The 19013-nt window shown below is 38.0% G+C and overlaps 14 non-coding genes and 2 pseudogenes across 14 annotated transcripts; all 16 read left to right on the forward strand.

Annotated features, from left to right (window-relative positions):
* The first annotated feature begins 344 nt into the window (after nt 1–344).
* LOC123468375 lies at nt 345–463 on the forward strand. Its single transcript, XR_006642236.1, has one exon. It is a non-coding gene; the product is annotated as a 5S ribosomal RNA (ribosomal RNA).
* Nucleotides 464–821: 358 nt separating this feature from the next.
* LOC123468376 lies at nt 822–940 on the forward strand. The gene has a single exon (XR_006642237.1). It is a non-coding gene; the product is annotated as a 5S ribosomal RNA (ribosomal RNA).
* Nucleotides 941–1782: 842 nt separating this feature from the next.
* Nucleotides 1783–1901, forward strand: LOC123468377. The gene has a single exon (XR_006642238.1). It is a non-coding gene; the product is annotated as a 5S ribosomal RNA (ribosomal RNA).
* Nucleotides 1902–2259: 358 nt separating this feature from the next.
* LOC123468378 lies at nt 2260–2378 on the forward strand. The gene has a single exon (XR_006642239.1). It is a non-coding gene; the product is annotated as a 5S ribosomal RNA (ribosomal RNA).
* Nucleotides 2379–2736: 358 nt separating this feature from the next.
* On the forward strand, nt 2737–2855 carry LOC123468380. Its single transcript, XR_006642241.1, has one exon. It is a non-coding gene; the product is annotated as a 5S ribosomal RNA (ribosomal RNA).
* Nucleotides 2856–3213: 358 nt separating this feature from the next.
* Nucleotides 3214–3332, forward strand: LOC123468381. Its single transcript, XR_006642242.1, has one exon. It is a non-coding gene; the product is annotated as a 5S ribosomal RNA (ribosomal RNA).
* Nucleotides 3333–3690: 358 nt separating this feature from the next.
* LOC123468382 lies at nt 3691–3809 on the forward strand. Its single transcript, XR_006642243.1, has one exon. It is a non-coding gene; the product is annotated as a 5S ribosomal RNA (ribosomal RNA).
* A 358-nt stretch (nt 3810–4167) lies between these two features.
* On the forward strand, nt 4168–4286 carry LOC123468383. The gene has a single exon (XR_006642244.1). It is a non-coding gene; the product is annotated as a 5S ribosomal RNA (ribosomal RNA).
* Nucleotides 4287–4643: 357 nt separating this feature from the next.
* On the forward strand, nt 4644–4762 carry LOC123468384. The gene has a single exon (XR_006642245.1). It is a non-coding gene; the product is annotated as a 5S ribosomal RNA (ribosomal RNA).
* Nucleotides 4763–5120: 358 nt separating this feature from the next.
* LOC123468385 lies at nt 5121–5239 on the forward strand. The gene has a single exon (XR_006642246.1). It is a non-coding gene; the product is annotated as a 5S ribosomal RNA (ribosomal RNA).
* Nucleotides 5240–5597: 358 nt separating this feature from the next.
* LOC123468386 lies at nt 5598–5716 on the forward strand. The gene has a single exon (XR_006642247.1). It is a non-coding gene; the product is annotated as a 5S ribosomal RNA (ribosomal RNA).
* Nucleotides 5717–6074: 358 nt separating this feature from the next.
* LOC123468387 lies at nt 6075–6193 on the forward strand. Its single transcript, XR_006642248.1, has one exon. It is a non-coding gene; the product is annotated as a 5S ribosomal RNA (ribosomal RNA).
* Nucleotides 6194–6551: 358 nt separating this feature from the next.
* On the forward strand, nt 6552–6670 carry LOC123468388. The gene has a single exon (XR_006642249.1). It is a non-coding gene; the product is annotated as a 5S ribosomal RNA (ribosomal RNA).
* A 358-nt stretch (nt 6671–7028) lies between these two features.
* LOC123468389 lies at nt 7029–7147 on the forward strand. Its single transcript, XR_006642250.1, has one exon. It is a non-coding gene; the product is annotated as a 5S ribosomal RNA (ribosomal RNA).
* A 4403-nt stretch (nt 7148–11550) lies between these two features.
* On the forward strand, nt 11551–11670 carry LOC123468395 (annotated as a pseudogene).
* Nucleotides 11671–13110: 1440 nt separating this feature from the next.
* LOC123468344 lies at nt 13111–14533 on the forward strand (annotated as a pseudogene).
* Nucleotides 14534–19013: the final 4480 nt, after the last annotated feature.

Consider the following 19013-nt stretch of genomic DNA (forward strand, 5'->3'; position numbering starts at 1 on the left):
GCCAGCAAGAGTTTCGTAAATGAATCAAAGTTTTAGTTAAAACCATCTCGTGGTGAATTTTGACACTCTATTAAACGCCATCTAGTGGTAAATTTTGTTATTTCACATCGTACACACTGATAGCTATTTTTTTAAACACCAACAAGGGAAGTTTAGAGCGGTTCTTAACCATCAGTGACTTTACCGAGGAATGTGAATTTCTATCTCATAGAATAATGGTGGCTCAACGAACACGATGGTTACCAGTCCAATATCCTTAATTATAGAAATCAATCGTCCTTGTGTAGGTTTCAATGTTGGAAAATCATTCCGTGAGTGTATTCAATTCAGTCTCGTATTAAAACGTCAACGGCCATACCACGCAGAAAAAACCTGGTCTCGTCAGCTCCCAGAAGTTAAGCTGCGTCGGGTCCCGTTAGTACCTAGAAGGGTGACCGCTTGGGAATACGGGATGCTGTTGGCATCAAACCTTTTATAGCCAGCAAGAGTTTCGTAAATGAATCAAAGTTTTAGTTAAAACCATCTCGTGGTGAATTTTGACACTCTATTAAACGCCATCTAGTGGTAAATTTTGTTATTTCACATCGTACACACTGATAGCTATTTTTTTAAACACCAACAAGGGAAGTTTAGAGCGGTTCTTAACCATCAGTGACTTTACCGAGGAATGTGAATTTCTATCTCATAGAATAATGGTGGCTCAACGAACACGATGGTTACCAGTCCAATATCCTTAATTATAGAAATCAATCGTCCTTGTGTAGGTTTCAATGTTGGAAAATCATTCCGTGAGTGTATTCAATTCAGTCTCGTATTAAAACGTCAACGGCCATACCACGCAGAAAAAACCTGGTCTCGTCAGCTCCCAGAAGTTAAGCTGCGTCGGGTCCCGTTAGTACCTAGAAGGGTGACCGCTTGGGAATACGGGATGCTGTTGGCATCAAACCTTTTATAGCCAGCAAGAGTTTCGTAAATGAATCAAAGTTTTAGTTATAAACCATCTCGTGGTGAATTTTGACACTCTATTAAACGCCATCTAGTGGTAAATTTTGTTATTTCACATCTTTACACACTGATAGCTATTTTTTTAAACACCAACAAGGGAAGTTTAGAGCGGTTCTTAACCATCAGTGACTTTACGAGGAATGTGAATTTTTATCTCATAAGAATAATGGTGGCTCAACGAACACGATGGTTACCAGTCCAATATCCTTAATTATAGAAATCAATCGTCCTTGTGTAGGTTTCAATGTTGGAAAATCATTCCGTGAGTGTATTCAATTCAGTCTCGTTTTATTAAAACGTCAACGGCCATACCACGCGCAGAAAAACCTGGTCTCGTCAGCTCCCAGAAGTTAAGCTGCGTCGGGTCCCGTTAGTACCTAAAAGGGGGACCGCTTGGGAAAAAGGGAGGGTGTTGGAAAAAAAAAATTAAAAAAAAAAAAAAATTATAAAAAAAAAAAAAAAGTTTTAGTTAAAACCATCTCGTGGTGAATTTTGACACTCTATTAAACGCCATCTAGTGGTAAATTTTGTTATTTCACATCGTACACACTGATAGCTATTTTTTTAAACACCAACAAGGGAAGTTTAGAGCGGTTCTTAACCATCAGTGACTTTACCGAGGAATGTGAATTTCTATCTCATAGAATAATGGTGGCTCAACGAACACGATGGTTACCAGTCCAATATCCTTAATTATAGAAATCAATCGTCCTTGTGTAGGTTTCAATGTTGGAAAATCATTCCGTGAGTGTATTCAATTCAGTCTCGTATTAAAACGTCAACGGCCATACCACGCAGAAAAAACCTGGTCTCGTCAGCTCCCAGAAGTTAAGCTGCGTCGGGTCCCGTTAGTACCTAGAAGGGTGACCGCTTGGGAATACGGGATGCTGTTGGCATCAAACCTTTTATAGCCAGCAAGAGTTTCGTAAATGAATCAAAGTTTTAGTTAAAACCATCTCGTGGTGAATTTTGACACTCTATTAAACGCCATCTAGTGGTAAATTTTGTTATTTCACATCGTACACACTGATAGCTATTTTTTTAAACACCAACAAGGGAAGTTTAGAGCGGTTCTTAACCATCAGTGACTTTACCGAGGAATGTGAATTTCTATCTCATAGAATAATGGTGGCTCAACGAACACGATGGTTACCAGTCCAATATCCTTAATTATAGAAATCAATCGTCCTTGTGTAGGTTTCAATGTTGGAAAATCATTCCGTGAGTGTATTCAATTCAGTCTCGTATTAAAACGTCAACGGCCATACCACGCAGAAAAAACCTGGTCTCGTCAGCTCCCAGAAGTTAAGCTGCGTCGGGTCCCGTTAGTACCTAGAAGGGTGACCGCTTGGGAATACGGGATGCTGTTGGCATCAAACCTTTTATAGCCAGCAAGAGTTTCGTAAATGAATCAAAGTTTTAGTTAAAACCATCTCGTGGTGAATTTTGACACTCTATTAAACGCCATCTAGTGGTAAATTTTGTTATTTCACATCGTACACACTGATAGCTATTTTTTTAAACACCAACAAGGGAAGTTTAGAGCGGTTCTTAACCATCAGTGACTTTACCGAGGAATGTGAATTTCTATCTCATAGAATAATGGTGGCTCAACGAACACGATGGTTACCAGTCCAATATCCTTAATTATAGAAATCAATCGTCCTTGTGTAGGTTTCAATGTTGGAAAATCATTCCGTGAGTGTATTCAATTCAGTCTCGTATTAAAACGTCAACGGCCATACCACGCAGAAAAAACCTGGTCTCGTCAGCTCCCAGAAGTTAAGCTGCGTCGGGTCCCGTTAGTACCTAGAAGGGTGACCGCTTGGGAATACGGGATGCTGTTGGCATCAAACCTTTTATAGCCAGCAAGAGTTTCGTAAATGAATCAAAGTTTTAGTTAAAACCATCTCGTGGTGAATTTTGACACTCTATTAAACGCCATCTAGTGGTAAATTTTGTTATTTCACATCGTACACACTGATAGCTATTTTTTTAAACACCAACAAGGGAAGTTTAGAGCGGTTCTTAACCATCAGTGACTTTACCGAGGAATGTGAATTTCTATCTCATAGAATAATGGTGGCTCAACGAACACGATGGTTACCAGTCCAATATCCTTAATTATAGAAATCAATCGTCCTTGTGTAGGTTTCAATGTTGGAAAATCATTCCGTGAGTGTATTCAATTCAGTCTCGTATTAAAACGTCAACGGCCATACCACGCAGAAAAAACCTGGTCTCGTCAGCTCCCAGAAGTTAAGCTGCGTCGGGTCCCGTTAGTACCTAGAAGGGTGACCGCTTGGGAATACGGGATGCTGTTGGCATCAAACCTTTTATAGCCAGCAAGAGTTTCGTAAATGAATCAAAGTTTTAGTTAAAACCATCTCGTGGTGAATTTTGACACTCTATTAAACGCCATCTAGTGGTAAATTTTGTTATTTCACATCGTACACACTGATAGCTATTTTTTTAAACACCAACAAGGGAAGTTTAGAGCGGTTCTTAACCATCAGTGACTTTACCGAGGAATGTGAATTTCTATCTCATAGAATAATGGTGGCTCAACGAACACGATGGTTACCAGTCCAATATCCTTAATTATAGAAATCAATCGTCCTTGTGTAGGTTTCAATGTTGGAAAATCATTCCGTGAGTGTATTCAATTCAGTCTCGTATTAAAACGTCAACGGCCATACCACGCAGAAAAAACCTGGTCTCGTCAGCTCCCAGAAGTTAAGCTGCGTCGGGTCCCGTTAGTACCTAGAAGGGTGACCGCTTGGGAATACGGGATGCTGTTGGCATCAAACCTTTTATAGCCAGCAAGAGTTTCGTAAATGAATCAAAGTTTTAGTTAAAACCATCTCGTGGTGAATTTTGACACTCTATTAAACGCCATCTAGTGGTAAATTTTGTTATTTCACATCATACACACTGATAGCTATTTTTTTAAACACCAACAAGGGAAGTTTAGAGCGGTTCTTAACCATCAGTGACTTTACCGAGGAATGTGAATTTCTATCTCATAGAATAATGGTGGCTCAACGAACACGATGGTTACCAGTCCAATATCCTTAATTATAGAAATCAATCGTCCTTGTGTAGGTTTCAATGTTGGAAAATCATTCCGTGAGTGTATTCAATTCAGTCTCGTATTAAAACGTCAACGGCCATACCACGCAGAAAAAACCTGGTCTCGTCAGCTCCCAGAAGTTAAGCTGCGTCGGGTCCCGTTAGTACCTAGAAGGGTGACCGCTTGGGAATACGGGATGCTGTTGGCATCAAACCTTTATAGCCAGCAAGAGTTTCGTAAATGAATCAAAGTTTTAGTTAAAACCATCTCGTGGTGAATTTTGACACTCTATTAAACGCCATCTAGTGGTAAATTTTGTTATTTCACATCGTACACACTGATAGCTATTTTTTTAAACACCAACAAGGGAAGTTTAGAGCGGTTCTTAACCATCAGTGACTTTACCGAGGAATGTGAATTTCTATCTCATAGAATAATGGTGGCTCAACGAACACGATGGTTACCAGTCCAATATCCTTAATTATAGAAATCAATCGTCCTTGTGTAGGTTTCAATGTTGGAAAATCATTCCGTGAGTGTATTCAATTCAGTCTCGTATTAAAACGTCAACGGCCATACCACGCAGAAAAAACCTGGTCTCGTCAGCTCCCAGAAGTTAAGCTGCGTCGGGTCCCGTTAGTACCTAGAAGGGTGACCGCTTGGGAATACGGGATGCTGTTGGCATCAAACCTTTTATAGCCAGCAAGAGTTTCGTAAATGAATCAAAGTTTTAGTTAAAACCATCTCGTGGTGAATTTTGACACTCTATTAAACGCCATCTAGTGGTAAATTTTGTTATTTCACATCGTACACACTGATAGCTATTTTTTTAAACACCAACAAGGGAAGTTTAGAGCGGTTCTTAACCATCAGTGACTTTACCGAGGAATGTGAATTTCTATCTCATAGAATAATGGTGGCTCAACGAACACGATGGTTACCAGTCCAATATCCTTAATTATAGAAATCAATCGTCCTTGTGTAGGTTTCAATGTTGGAAAATCATTCCGTGAGTGTATTCAATTCAGTCTCGTATTAAAACGTCAACGGCCATACCACGCAGAAAAAACCTGGTCTCGTCAGCTCCCAGAAGTTAAGCTGCGTCGGGTCCCGTTAGTACCTAGAAGGGTGACCGCTTGGGAATACGGGATGCTGTTGGCATCAAACCTTTTATAGCCAGCAAGAGTTTCGTAAATGAATCAAAGTTTTAGTTAAAACCATCTCGTGGTGAATTTTGACACTCTATTAAACGCCATCTAGTGGTAAATTTTGTTATTTCACATCGTACACACTGATAGCTATTTTTTTAAACACCAACAAGGGAAGTTTAGAGCGGTTCTTAACCATCAGTGACTTTACCGAGGAATGTGAATTTCTATCTCATAGAATAATGGTGGCTCAACGAACACGATGGTTACCAGTCCAATATCCTTAATTATAGAAATCAATCGTCCTTGTGTAGGTTTCAATGTTGGAAAATCATTCCGTGAGTGTATTCAATTCAGTCTCGTATTAAAACGTCAACGGCCATACCACGCAGAAAAAACCTGGTCTCGTCAGCTCCCAGAAGTTAAGCTGCGTCGGGTCCCGTTAGTACCTAGAAGGGTGACCGCTTGGGAATACGGGATGCTGTTGGCATCAAACCTTTTATAGCCAGCAAGAGTTTCGTAAATGAATCAAAGTTTTAGTTAAAACCATCTCGTGGTGAATTTTGACACTCTATTAAACGCCATCTAGTGGTAAATTTTGTTATTTCACATCGTACACACTGATAGCTATTTTTTTAAACACCAACAAGGGAAGTTTAGAGCGGTTCTTAACCATCAGTGACTTTACCGAGGAATGTGAATTTCTATCTCATAGAATAATGGTGGCTCAACGAACACGATGGTTACCAGTCCAATATCCTTAATTATAGAAATCAATCGTCCTTGTGTAGGTTTCAATGTTGGAAAATCATTCCGTGAGTGTATTCAATTCAGTCTCGTATTAAAACGTCAACGGCCATACCACGCAGAAAAAACCTGGTCTCGTCAGCTCCCAGAAGTTAAGCTGCGTCGGGTCCCGTTAGTACCTAGAAGGGTGACCGCTTGGGAATACGGGATGCTGTTGGCATCAAACCTTTTATAGCCAGCAAGAGTTTCGTAAATGAATCAAAGTTTTAGTTAAAACCATCTCGTGGTGAATTTTGACACTCTATTAAACGCCATCTAGTGGTAAATTTTGTTATTTCACATCGTACACACTGATAGCTATTTTTTTAAACACCAACAAGGGAAGTTTAGAGCGGTTCTTAACCATCAGTGACTTTACCGAGGAATGTGAATTTCTATCTCATAGAATAATGGTGGCTCAACGAACACGATGGTTACCAGTCCAATATCCTTAATTATAGAAATCAATCGTCCTTGTGTAGGTTTCAATGTTGGAAAATCATTCCGTGAGTGTATTCAATTCAGTCTCGTATTAAAACGTCAACGGCCATACCACGCAGAAAAAACCTGGTCTCGTCAGCTCCCAGAAGTTAAGCTGCGTCGGGTCCCGTTAGTACCTAGAAGGGTGACCGCTTGGGAATACGGGATGCTGTTGGCATCAAACCTTTTATAGCCAGCAAGAGTTTCGTAAATGAATCAAAGTTTTAGTTAAAACCATCTCGTGGTGAATTTTGACACTCTATTAAACGCCATCTAGTGGTAAATTTTGTTATTTCACATCGTACACACTGATAGCTATTTTTTTAAACACCAACAAGGGAAGTTTAGAGCGGTTCTTAACCATCAGTGACTTTACCGAGGAATGTGAATTTCTATCTCATAGAATAATGGTGGCTCAACGAACACGATGGTTACCAGTCCAATATCCTTAATTATAGAAATCAATCGTCCTTGTGTAGGTTTCAATGTTGGAAAATCATTCCGTGAGTGTATTCAATTCAGTCTCGTATTAAAACGTCAACGGCCATACCACGCAGAAAAAACCTGGTCTCGTCAGCTCCCAGAAGTTAAGCTGCGTCGGGTCCCGTTAGTACCTAGAAGGGTGACCGCTTGGGAATACGGGATGCTGTTGGCATCAAACCTTTTATAGCCAGCAAGAGTTTCGTAAATGAATCAAAGTTTTAGTTAAAACCATCTCGTGGTGAATTTTGACACTCTATTAAACGCCATCTAGTGGTAAATTTTGTTATTTCACATCGTACACACTGATAGCTATTTTTTTAAACACCAACAAGGGAAGTTTAGAGCGGTTCTTAACCATCAGTGACTTTACCGAGGAATGTGAATTTCTATCTCATAGAATAATGGTGGCTCAACGAACACGATGGTTACCAGTCCAATATCCTTAATTATAGAAATCAATCGTCCTTGTGTAGGTTTCAATGTTGGAAAAATCATTCCGTGAGTGTATTCAATTCAGTCTCGTATTAAAACGTCAACGGCCATACCACGCAGAAAAAACCTGGTCTCGTCAGCTCCCAGAAGTTAAGCTGCGTCGGATGCAGACGTCTTTTTGTGTTCTCCCGTTTTTCCATCATTTTGTGAGTTTTTGTTATTTTTTATTACTTTTTGTTGTTATATTCGTGTTTTTGAGTGTTTATTTTGTATAGTTTAGCTGTTTTTGTAGTGTTTTGTTGCCAATTGTTTTATTTGTCGTGTTTGTTTACGTGTGTGGGGTCCTTCCTCCTCCCCTTTTGGTGGAGTTTGTTTACATTGTCTAGGGGACAATGGCTGCCAAGTGGCTCAATAGTGTAGATATTGATTTTGGGGTTCAATTCCCGAAATTGAGTATGCGTACGGTTCATGGTTTTGTGCGTAGTTTGAAGGTTGATGCTCAGGATCTCTTAGGCCTAGTTGCTGTGCTAGATACGAGAAACCAGGTCGCTAGAATTACGTTTACGTCAGAGGCATATACCTCAAGTTTTTTGTCCCAACACAGTGGTATCGTCAGGACCGAATTGGAGGGGAAAGAAGTTAGTGTAGTGATAAAGGATAGCAATATCCAAGAGAAATTTGTTCGAATTGCAGGGATTCCACAGAACCTAGACTTGGGAGTAGTTCAGACACGTCTTAAGGAATTTGGAAATGTAATTGAAGCTCGGTGGGAGCGCTATCGGGTGGCAGAGGATGAAGTTTTATACCCTGTCCTAGCAACTTGGATGATTGTAAGAATGACGGTGACGAAAAACATTCCCTCATACATTACCATTGGCAGTTATCGTGCCATGGTAAAGTATGACGGACAAAAGCCCACTTGCAGACTTTGCGACGAAGAGACACACTTTAGCTACGACTGCCCAACTTTAAAACGAAACCAGGAACCCACCATTGTCCAAAAACCTGTTGCCAAAAAGACTAAAAAGACAGAGACTATTAAACAGACACCCGTAGTAATTCCCGTGGTAGCAAATTCCATGGTTTCCCAGGTACCTCTGGGGAGTGAATCACAAGATTCACTCTCAGGAAGTACTAATAATTTGGAAACTGAAACCATGGAATGTGACACCGCTACCACTCCCGCATCTGTACCTCCGAAAGACAACCCTTTGAAACCAATTACGAAATCCAAAATAGCAGCACCTCACACAGAGACAGAAGACCAGGAAACAGTGACAATTATCATGGAATCAATGGAACCCGACACGGGGGAAATTGATACCACTGATCCAGACAAAACTAAGGACCCCCTGAAAATTCCCACGGTACCACGAAGTAAACGATTTAAACCTACCCTGACGCCCCAAAATTCGAAACCCACTTCAGGCATTCCCGTACTAAAAAACCTAACACATGACTTCACAATTAAAAATCGCTTCTATCAACATTGGAGGTATTCGATCAGTCGAGCGACGTCAAATTCTTTTTAAATTTCTGCAGGGACGGTAATTTAGATATCGTAGGACTTCAAGAGGTAGCCTTTCACTCTTGCCCAATTATTGAAAGCTGTTACCACTTGCTAGCAAATGTCGGTCCCAACAAAAAAGGAACAGCCATTCTAATTAGACATGGTCTGGAGTATTCTCGACTGCTTCTTGAACCTGACGGAAGGCTTATCTCCATTGACGTAAAATGTTTTACGTTTATTAATATCTATGCCCCGTCAGGTAAGCAGGTAAAGAATGAGAGAAACAATTTTCTTCGTCAAACCGTTCCTGCCTACTCGGTTACCACTCGACTGCCCTTCGTGTTGATGGGCGATTTTAATTGTGTTGACGACATCCAAGATAGGGCAAATATCCAATCCCTCCCTGTCCCAAGTAGTGTTGTTAGCTATGCTTTGAAGGAGATGGTTACTGGTCTTGATCTGGTAGACATCTGGAAAAAGCTAAAATCATAGTGATCCGGGCCACACTTTCCATTACCACGACGGTTCTTCTAGGCTTGATAGGATTTATGCTAGTCGATCGTTTGCGGATAAATTTTTAAATATTTGTTTGCAGCCTTTATCGATTAGTGACCATCAGTCGGTACAATCCACACTTACTTGCAATCTTGATCTCCCAAATCGTAGCAGACCACCTGCCGGATTGTGGAAACTAAATACTTCAATATTGTCAGAAGAAGGTTTTCAGAAATACGTAACCAATTTCATTCAGGAATCTGCTAATCATCCTCTTAGGGAAAGTAATGTAGCAAATTGGTGGGAGAGTGTCCTGAAACCGGGTATCAAGCGTATTTCGGTGGATTATTCCAGGCAAAGAGCAAGGCTGATAAGAGAAACTAAGTTTTTCTATCAATCTTGCATACAGGAAATGGCCGAAGCAGATACCTTTGATTGGGTTGCCTTTCAACAGTTGAGAAAATTCTCAAAGTCTTGGGAGGAGAGCACACTCAAAGGGTATGGGATTCGTTCCCGCTGCTTCGAAGGGCCAGATGTAGAGGAAGCAAGTATTTTTCACATAAATCGTGCCAGGAATAATTATCGAAAATGTTGCATTGATAAGATCATTGCCCCCAATGGCACTTGCTTATCGACCAAAGAGGAAATTTCAGCAGAAATTGTTGCTCATTTTACAAAAATTTTTAAGACTCAACCTTCTCCTGACATACTGGCAGGGTCTGAGTTCCTTGAAGGAGTAAGAGATTGCTTTAAGCCAACCCCAAACCTAACAGCACCAATTTCCCTTCTTGAGATTAGAGCTGCTCTAATAGCAATGAAGTCAAACAAGTCCCCTGGCACCGATGGCATTCCTTACGAGTTTTACGTAGAATTTTGGGACGTGATCGCACCCCACTTCTTGGATATGTTTAATCATATCCTGGAAAGGGAAACTCTGACGTCTTCGCAGGGCCAAGCGGCGATCAGGCTAATTCCTAAGTCTTCTGGACTTTGTGGAATTTCTAATTTTCGGCCAATTTCTCTTTTGAATTGTGACTACAAAGTCATGGCATCTGTCTTAGCGAGACGATTGAGGCAGACACTATCTTCTACCATAGGGCCTCATCAAAAAGGTGGGGTACCTGGTAGATTGATTTTCGATAATTTAAGTCTTTACAGAGATGTCATTCAATTTGTTGATGACCGGGGATGCCATGACTCTTCCAACTCTTTGATTCGGGGCATGGGCGCTGCCATTGTTGGAGTTGACTTTGAAAAGGCCTACGACCTGGTTAACAGGGAAGTCCTCTGGAGGATTCTGGATGTCATGGGTTACCCCACCACTTTCGTCCGTTGGTTACAGATTATGTATTCTGTAACAGGAATGTCAATCCTCAACGGATCGGAGGTGGCTGGGGTGATTTATGATATTCAGTCGATTCGCCAGGGATGCCCCCTATCTGTCCATCTCTTCGTTCTATACATTGAGCCTTTGCTTGTGCGTTTATCTCGAGTTCTCAAGGGTATATCATTGTTTAATGAAAAACTCACTGTCAGAGCCTTTGTTGATGACGTCACCATTTTCGTTTCTTGTGACGAAGATTTTACAAGGGCAGGACAAATCCTTGATATGTTCTGTCAGTGGACAAACCATGATACGAAAAGTATTATTCCAGTTCTTTTTCGATTTCTTCTTTGAGTAACTGCTGTTCAGATTTGGAAGAAGAATCAGTCATAACAATGCGTCTTTTTTTACAAAATGCCTGTTTCTGACTTTTGAGTTTTAATCGTTAAATTATAGTCTGCAATTGCAATCCCGATCGTTGGGCATTGCATGTTGCCAAATTGTAAAAAATGTGACAAAATTTCGTCTAAAAATTTCCCTTTATTATCGAGTTTTCAATCGAGTTTCTCATAAAAAAGTGAATACTCGATAAAAATAATCGGGTTAAAAAAAACGAAATTAAATAAAACTAAATAAAACTAAATAAACGAAATAAAACCAAATAACAAGATAAAACCAGATATCGGCAAAACTAAATTTGCAACGCTAGTTACCAGTCCAATATCCTTAATTATAGAAATCAATCGTCCTTGTTTAGGTTTCAATGTTGGAAAATCATTCCGTGAGTGTATTCAATTCAGTCTCGTATTAAAACGTCAACGGCCATACCACGCAGAAAAAAACCTGGTCTCGTCAGCTCCCAGGAGTTAAGCTGCGTCGGGTCCCGTTAGTACCTAGAAGGATGACCGCTTGGAAATACGGGATGCTGTTGGCATCAAACCTTTATAGCCAGCAAGAGTTTCGTAAATGAATCAAAGTTTTAGTTAAAATCATCTCGTGGTGAATTTTGATACTTTATTAAACGCAATCTAGTGGTAAATTTGGTTATTTCATCTCGTACACACTGATAGCTATTTTTTAAACACCAACAAGGGAAGCTTTAGAGCGGTATTTTACCAGCAGTGACTTTACCGAGGAATGTGAATTTCTATCTCATAGAATAATAGTGGCTCAACGAACACGATAGTTACCAGTCCAATATCCTTTATTATAGAAATCTATCGTCCTTGTGTAGGTTTCCAATGTTGGAAAATCATTCCGTGAGTGTATTCAATTTAGTCTCGTATTAAATCGTCAACGGCCATACCACGCAGAAAAACCTGGTCTCGTCAGCTCCCAGAAGTTAAGCTGCGTCGCGTCCCGTTGGTACCTAGAAGGGTAATCGCTTGGGAATACGGAATGCTGTTGGCATCAAATCTTTTATAGCCAGCAAGAGTTTCGTAAATGAATCAAAGTCTTAGTTAAAACCATCTCTTGGTGAATTTTGACACTTTTTTAAACGCCATCTAGTGGTAAATTTTGTTATTTCATCTCGTACACACTGATAGCTATTTTTTAAACACCATCAAGGGAAGTGTAGAGCAGTATTTTACCAGCAGTGACTTTACCGATGAATGTGTTTTTTTACAGCTCCCGAAAAATCAACAATCTCTTATTTCTTCAAAGTTTTTCCTTTCAACTGCCCTTACTTTGTAGTTATCCCTAAGCAATATTATCTTTACTTTTGAAGTGAAGATAGTATTACTTTTGATTACTGTAGAATCCTTTTCTTTTTTCCAACCCTATTACATCTATTCAAAATCAATGCCCACTACTTTCATCTTTTGATTTTCATTCGTCAATCTATATTTTCTTCTCTTCTTAATTATTCTATTACATACCCAATTTCAAATAATATTATTTTCACCAACAAAGTGAAAATAGTATTATAATCCTCTTCAGCTTTCTTTCTTTCTGTTCCATCATCACACTTTTGCACACAGAAACAACAAAAAATCTTTTGCACAATTGTCAATTTCTTATTTTTTTCATCTCACAATAGGGTCAGGACCGATGAAATTCAAAAAAATAATGACTTATACTAAAATTAAGAGAAAAAAAATAAAAAATATTTCAAATTTAATGTGTCTCTCGGAAAAATTTATTTTAGAAGTTATTTAGCTTTTTTAAAATTTCGATCACGTGACTTTCCTCAAAAACGGAGGAGGTGGCTTAAAAGTCATGTGATCTTCCGTTATTAGCCCAAGGGTTCATTGGTTCATGAACAACCAATAGAAATGGGTCACGTGATCCGTGAAACCAATAGAGTGCGTCAGCCTCAAAATTTTCTTAGCCCGCATTACTATTTCTTTTCAAATGACCTAGAGAATACAAGATGTCTCACCGCCTCTTGGAAGGCTTTATTAAAGCAGATTCAAATAACATTCCTGTCGTCGATATACATATGTTTTCTGATTACATAAAAAAGATGCTAATTTCATTTCTCCTGAGATCCGTTGTGTCAAAGCAACAAGAAATGGACGTGAGTCCTATGGAGATTCAGCGATTGGCTATGTACAAATAAAAAGGACGGAAAAGTACTGCACTATTATTGCAGCATGCTGCCCCGAACAAAGTGTTCGAAGTAAAGTTATAGAGTCCAAGTTGAAGTAGAATTGGAAAATTCAGAAATAAAATCTGCCATTTGTCATGACTGTGTGGCCTCTGCAGGTGGCTGCAAACATTCCCTGGCTGTGTTAGGCTGGCTTCATAGAGAAAGTGAAAATAAGAGCGTTACGGAAGTAAAGGCTTACTGGAAGAAAAGCAAACTATCCAGAGTTGGAAGCACTACTAAATTTGTCGAGGCCAAGGCACTGTATTCCCAAGTCAAAGAAATCAAAAGATCCTGTCAACCGTCTTCGAAAATCAAGCCCTGCTAATAGTTTTTACCAAGAAGTTGTAAACTGGTCTAATACTCTTACATCACAATCATCAAGATCTCAATCGACATTCTACTACCATGTTAATGCAGAACTGAACTGGTGTGACACTGTCGACATTCATGTCTTGTCTCTTCTGTATAGAAGTGGCAATTCCAATCAACGAACGTGAACGACTTCTTCGTCTTTTTAAAATCCCATATGACAAAGCGAAAACTGCCGAGTAGCTGAACTGAAAACACAAGATCAATCAGAGAACAAAGACTGGTTTAGATTGAAGTATGAAACAAAATATTAATCAAATTCAAATTTTCCCCTTTCATCTATTTTAATTTTTCTAAGGTACTGTCGTATTACTGCAACGAAAGTTTACAGCGAAGCATCCAAGTGCAGAACTAGTGATGGCAGCTTAACTAATACCTTGTTTGGCGCTTCTAAGTTAAGAGACTCAAAGTCAATGAGTCGGGGAAGAAAACTCGAGCCCTTGGTGTTGAAACAAGTCGAAATCAAAACAAAATGAAGTTTGAAAGGTGTGGTATTTTTCTTTCATCTGATCACCCGGTGTTTGGAGCCTCACCTGATGGAATTTGCAGTACCCATGTTTTGGAAATCAAATGTCCCTTGACCGCGAAAACTAAGTTAAATTACATTGAATCGAATGGGAAAATAGCCGAAAAAGTGAAATCCCAAATACAACTGCAAATGGCTTTTACTGGTAGAGAAATGGGCTTTTTGTGTGTAGCTGATCCAGATTTTGAAAATACCGAAAATGTCGAAATCATCCTTGTACCCTACGACAAAGAGTATGTCGAGTCTCTGCTTCAAAAGAGTTTGCAATTTTGGATAGATTCGATATGGCCTGTTCTCATTTCAATTTAATGTTTCCACTGCAATACATTGATGATTAAATCAGACGATAAACTTTTACTTATTTATTAAAGGATTTTGCAAATTTACAAGGCCACAAACAATTTTTATTACATCATCAACATGCTTAAGTTGCTGGTTTGTTATGCATGCATGAGGGGAAACAAAACTAAACTCACGTATTCGCCTAATAGCTCTTTCCACATGAATGCGTAAACCTGAAATCCTTCTACTATCAATAACATCTCTCTTGCTTGAATGTACACCTGATGACACCGATGATGGACGAACTAAAACACACTTTTTGCTGGATATGAAAGGTTCTATTCTTTTTGAAACCTCGGTCTGCCATAACATGAACTCCCGGCTGTAGCTTTTCAAGAAATTTACTCTGGGCAGTTACCACTTCGTCAGTGGTTCTGCCTCCATATCCTGTTGAAACAAAATTAATTAAACCGTCAGGAGTTATCGAAACGAGATATTTCAAGGTGTTGCATCCCTTGTACTCAGACCAAGTAAGTGCTTGATTAACGGGATCACTTGGCTTTTGTATTTCTATTTCGAAGCAGTCTATTATTGATTGGACCCTGCTATAATTTTCCTAAACGAAACCGGCAATGCTCTTTTTAAAGAATTACTGTTAGGCCACACAATGATCTCCAGAACATGGTCTGCAATAAAACTAACATATCGATTAAAAATCCTACATGCTTGTCGTGGGCTTAATCCGAATTCGTAAGCAAGGACTACGAAAGACTCATTCAACCTAATTTTTCTAAAAATCAGACATACAGCATCGTGAGAAGTAAAAAATCCGTCATTACATGAAAATTTGTTCGACAAAAGATGAATAAAGGAAATACGTTCTGGTAGGATACCAGATATACTCTAGGGTCCATATTCAGTAACTTTCTTGTTCTAAGTAAACTGGTGTTTCGAAATAACATGGTATCCAGATTGTTAACTTCTTCAAAGCTTTTACATGAATCTGATTCTGATAGGTCACCACTCTTTCATTGACTTCTTCTTCCAATAACAAACCCACTGGCTGTTGGAGTAAGAATTATTGGTTCTTCGACAAAATTTTCTTGGCTGATGTAATCAGTGACATTTGAGTGGCAGAAATCTATAAAGAAATAATGATTACAATAATTAAATACAATAATACACAATAATAACTTACTTGAGGTGTTCTCTTTCATTAACATCTCCTTCGATAAAAGAAATGCAGGATGTTGGTGTAACACTTGTTGGTTCTTCTACTAAATTGGATGTGCTTGTTGTTGCTGAAATACATGTACAACAAATCATTATAATGACTTGAATAAACCACAAATTAGATATGATAAATAAATACCAAGAGATTTCAGTAATGGAAATATGTGGGAATGACATTTTGTTCATCAAAATTTTTTGTGGTGTCCACTTTTTACTCTGCCAGGTTTTTGCAATAAAACTTCCATCTGATATTTTAGAAAACAATAATCTAGTTATTACGATTTACACTTCGATAACTTTTGTATAAACTTACATTGAAATGGTCTTCACAAACGTATACATGACTGTTCTTAATTTCAGCTGGATTACGTCCACAGGCATTAAGCCAAACACTTCTTTTTATTTTTTTCTGCAGGGGCTGGCACACTAATGAAAATCTTGTTAGTTGAATCACTTACGTTAGGCAGAACTTTGCTACACATAGCTTTTTCTTAGACATTTTATAATTCAGATTTCACAGACACAGTGACCTGACAGTGACAGTGCAATAGGAAAACCAAGCCAGACCAAGCTGTCAATAGGAATTAGGAAAGCCAATAGGAAAGCCAAGCTGCCAATCACGTGATCTTTTCCTATTGGTTTTGAATTGGACCCAATCAATTTCACGGCTAATGTTTTCAAGTCACGTGACTTTAGGCCCCTCCTCGTTTTTTGAGGAAAGTCACGTGATCGAAATTTTAAAGCTAAATAACTTCTAAAATAAATTTTTCCGAGAGACACATTAAATTTGAAATATTTTTTTTTTTTTTCTCTTAATTTTAGTATAAGTCATTATTTTTTTGAATTTCATCGGTCCTGACCTATTAAACACAATCACCACAATCGCCACAGTTTTCACACATCTCTATCATATATTAAAAAAAGAGCACATTATCTAGACATTTACAACAAAAATGGAAATAAAAGGGAAAGAACCCTGTTTTCAACTTCAAGAGAGGTTGATTTTGTTCCCCTAGAAATCAGAAATACATAGGTGGTTTATGAAATTAGGTATTATTGACGACCAACTCACTGCCATAGACCTCCATTACCACACAAAAAATGTCGTAGCAAAGTTTAAGAACCAAAATCAATTTGAAAACTTCTTTAAAAAGGCATTCCTAAGGAATACCTTTCGAGAAACATGGGAAGATACATATCATTCCCATATTTATGCCAGGAAGTCCTTGGAAAAAATCCAAATTAAATACGTTCCGGATGAAATGTACACAAATCTTTTTAAAAAGGTTCTGGAGCCTTATGGGAAAATCAAGAGAAGTAGAGTATGAGATTACAGCATTAAATCTCCTCAAGACAAAAAGAGAAAAGCTTACAATTGAGATGATTGTAACAAAAAAATATTCCTTCCTTCATAACAGTAATGGATAATAGATTTGCTTTGTCCTACCCAGGGCAAATCAAAAACCTGTGCCAGATGTGATTCGGAAAATCATGAAGCTAGACACTGTGATACTGAAGGAAATCTTACAGTCAAGCAGTGGGAGGTAGCCCTGCAATCGCATTGGCAATTGACACTCTCCAGCAGAAATTGTAAATGAGGCTGAGAGGGGTGTTGTAAAAAACATTTTGAAGAAGAATGAGAAACAGAAAATATAAGTGAAACTTCGGAATCAGAAATAGAAGAAGAACGACGCAAAAAAGAAAAGGAAAGGAAAAAATCAGAGGATTCCGATAAAATTAAAAAGATGATAAATTAAAAAAGATTGAAAACGAGAATAAAACCTAATGTAAAAGCAGCAAGGGTATACCAAGGAGAACAGGAAATGGGAATATCGCAGCAATTTTTTGCCGCATGAAGAGAAGGTGATTTCTCCAACAGAAACCGAAATGAACAATGATTGGCCTGTTAGTACAACCAAAGAACTATCACAGACTGAAAAGGAAATTGCCGAAATAGTTCTCTGACAGAGGAAACTCGGAAAAGATAAGAATAACACAATTAACAAGTTAAAGAGAGGTATCATTGGAAGGAGAAGAGGAACAAGAATTTTACTCTGATATAACCTCCAGATATTGAAGGAGAAGAAAGAGATCCAAGCAATCAAAACACGAATTTTACACCAATACTAAATCATTTTGAAATACAAAATTTAAATTAAAATGATAAAAATTATAACACTTAATATCAATGGAATGAAAGACAGAAGCAAACAAGAATTTTAAATAAATTTTACTCCAATATAACCCAGACTTCCTATCCTTACAAGAAACAAACATTAATAACTTTAAGGAACTGCATAATGCTTATCTAGCAATAATCAAAATAACAATATAGAAAACAAAAAGGTCTGGAACAATGATTATATACAAAAAGGAAATAGAGTTAATTAACATAGAAAAAGAGGAATCAGGCAGAATAATCCAGAGCACATTTTAAAAAACGTAACCATAGTAAATATTTATGCCCCAACACAAAATGAAGCAGCAGCAAACCGTCATTTATTTTTCCTGCATGTCCTACCAAATTTTTAAAAGCTAATGGTATGAGAATACAATAATATTAGGAGATTTTAACTGTATAATTGACGAAAGAGAGTAGAGAAGGGAATAAAAAAGAAAATTAACCATCAACTTCAAAAATTTAATTGTCAGACTAAAATATATTGATGCTTTTTTAGAACATTCAACCCAAATATAAATGCATACACTTCTTGTCAGCCCCAAATGGAAAATCGAGAATAGATAGAATTATATACAGTCAAAACAAAAACATAACATAAAAAATTGCATAAACATAAATTTTGCATACAGTGTCCAAACGTCATGTTAGAAATGGAGGAAAGTGTATGTAAAACTCAGTGAATAAAGACATTTCTTTGTGAAACTTAATGTTAACAGTGTACTTGAAGACTCAGATTTTCAGGAAGAAATAGAAATATTTATTTTAAAATGCCAAAAGTAAAATTCACGAGTACTCAACCATAATTAATTGGTGGGGAAAAAGAAATTAAAGAAAATTTAAAAACTAAGTCAAACATACTGCAAAAAGTAAATGAAAAGAAAAACAAAAGTGAACTTGATCAAAGAAAACTAATGGGGAAGGTCGAACCATAAACAACTTGGAAAATAATGGAACGCAAAACAAAGAAATACACGAAATAATACATGAGTTCTACAAAGAACTATACACATTAAAACCTCAGCAGCATAGATCAAAGATGGAACGTTTTAGAAAATATACAACCCATTTTAACCGAGGATATTAACTAACAAC

This window comes from Daphnia magna, unplaced genomic scaffold, assembly GCF_020631705.1.
Source record: "Daphnia magna isolate NIES unplaced genomic scaffold, ASM2063170v1.1 Dm_contigs336, whole genome shotgun sequence".
NCBI lineage: Eukaryota > Metazoa > Arthropoda > Branchiopoda > Diplostraca > Daphniidae > Daphnia > Daphnia magna.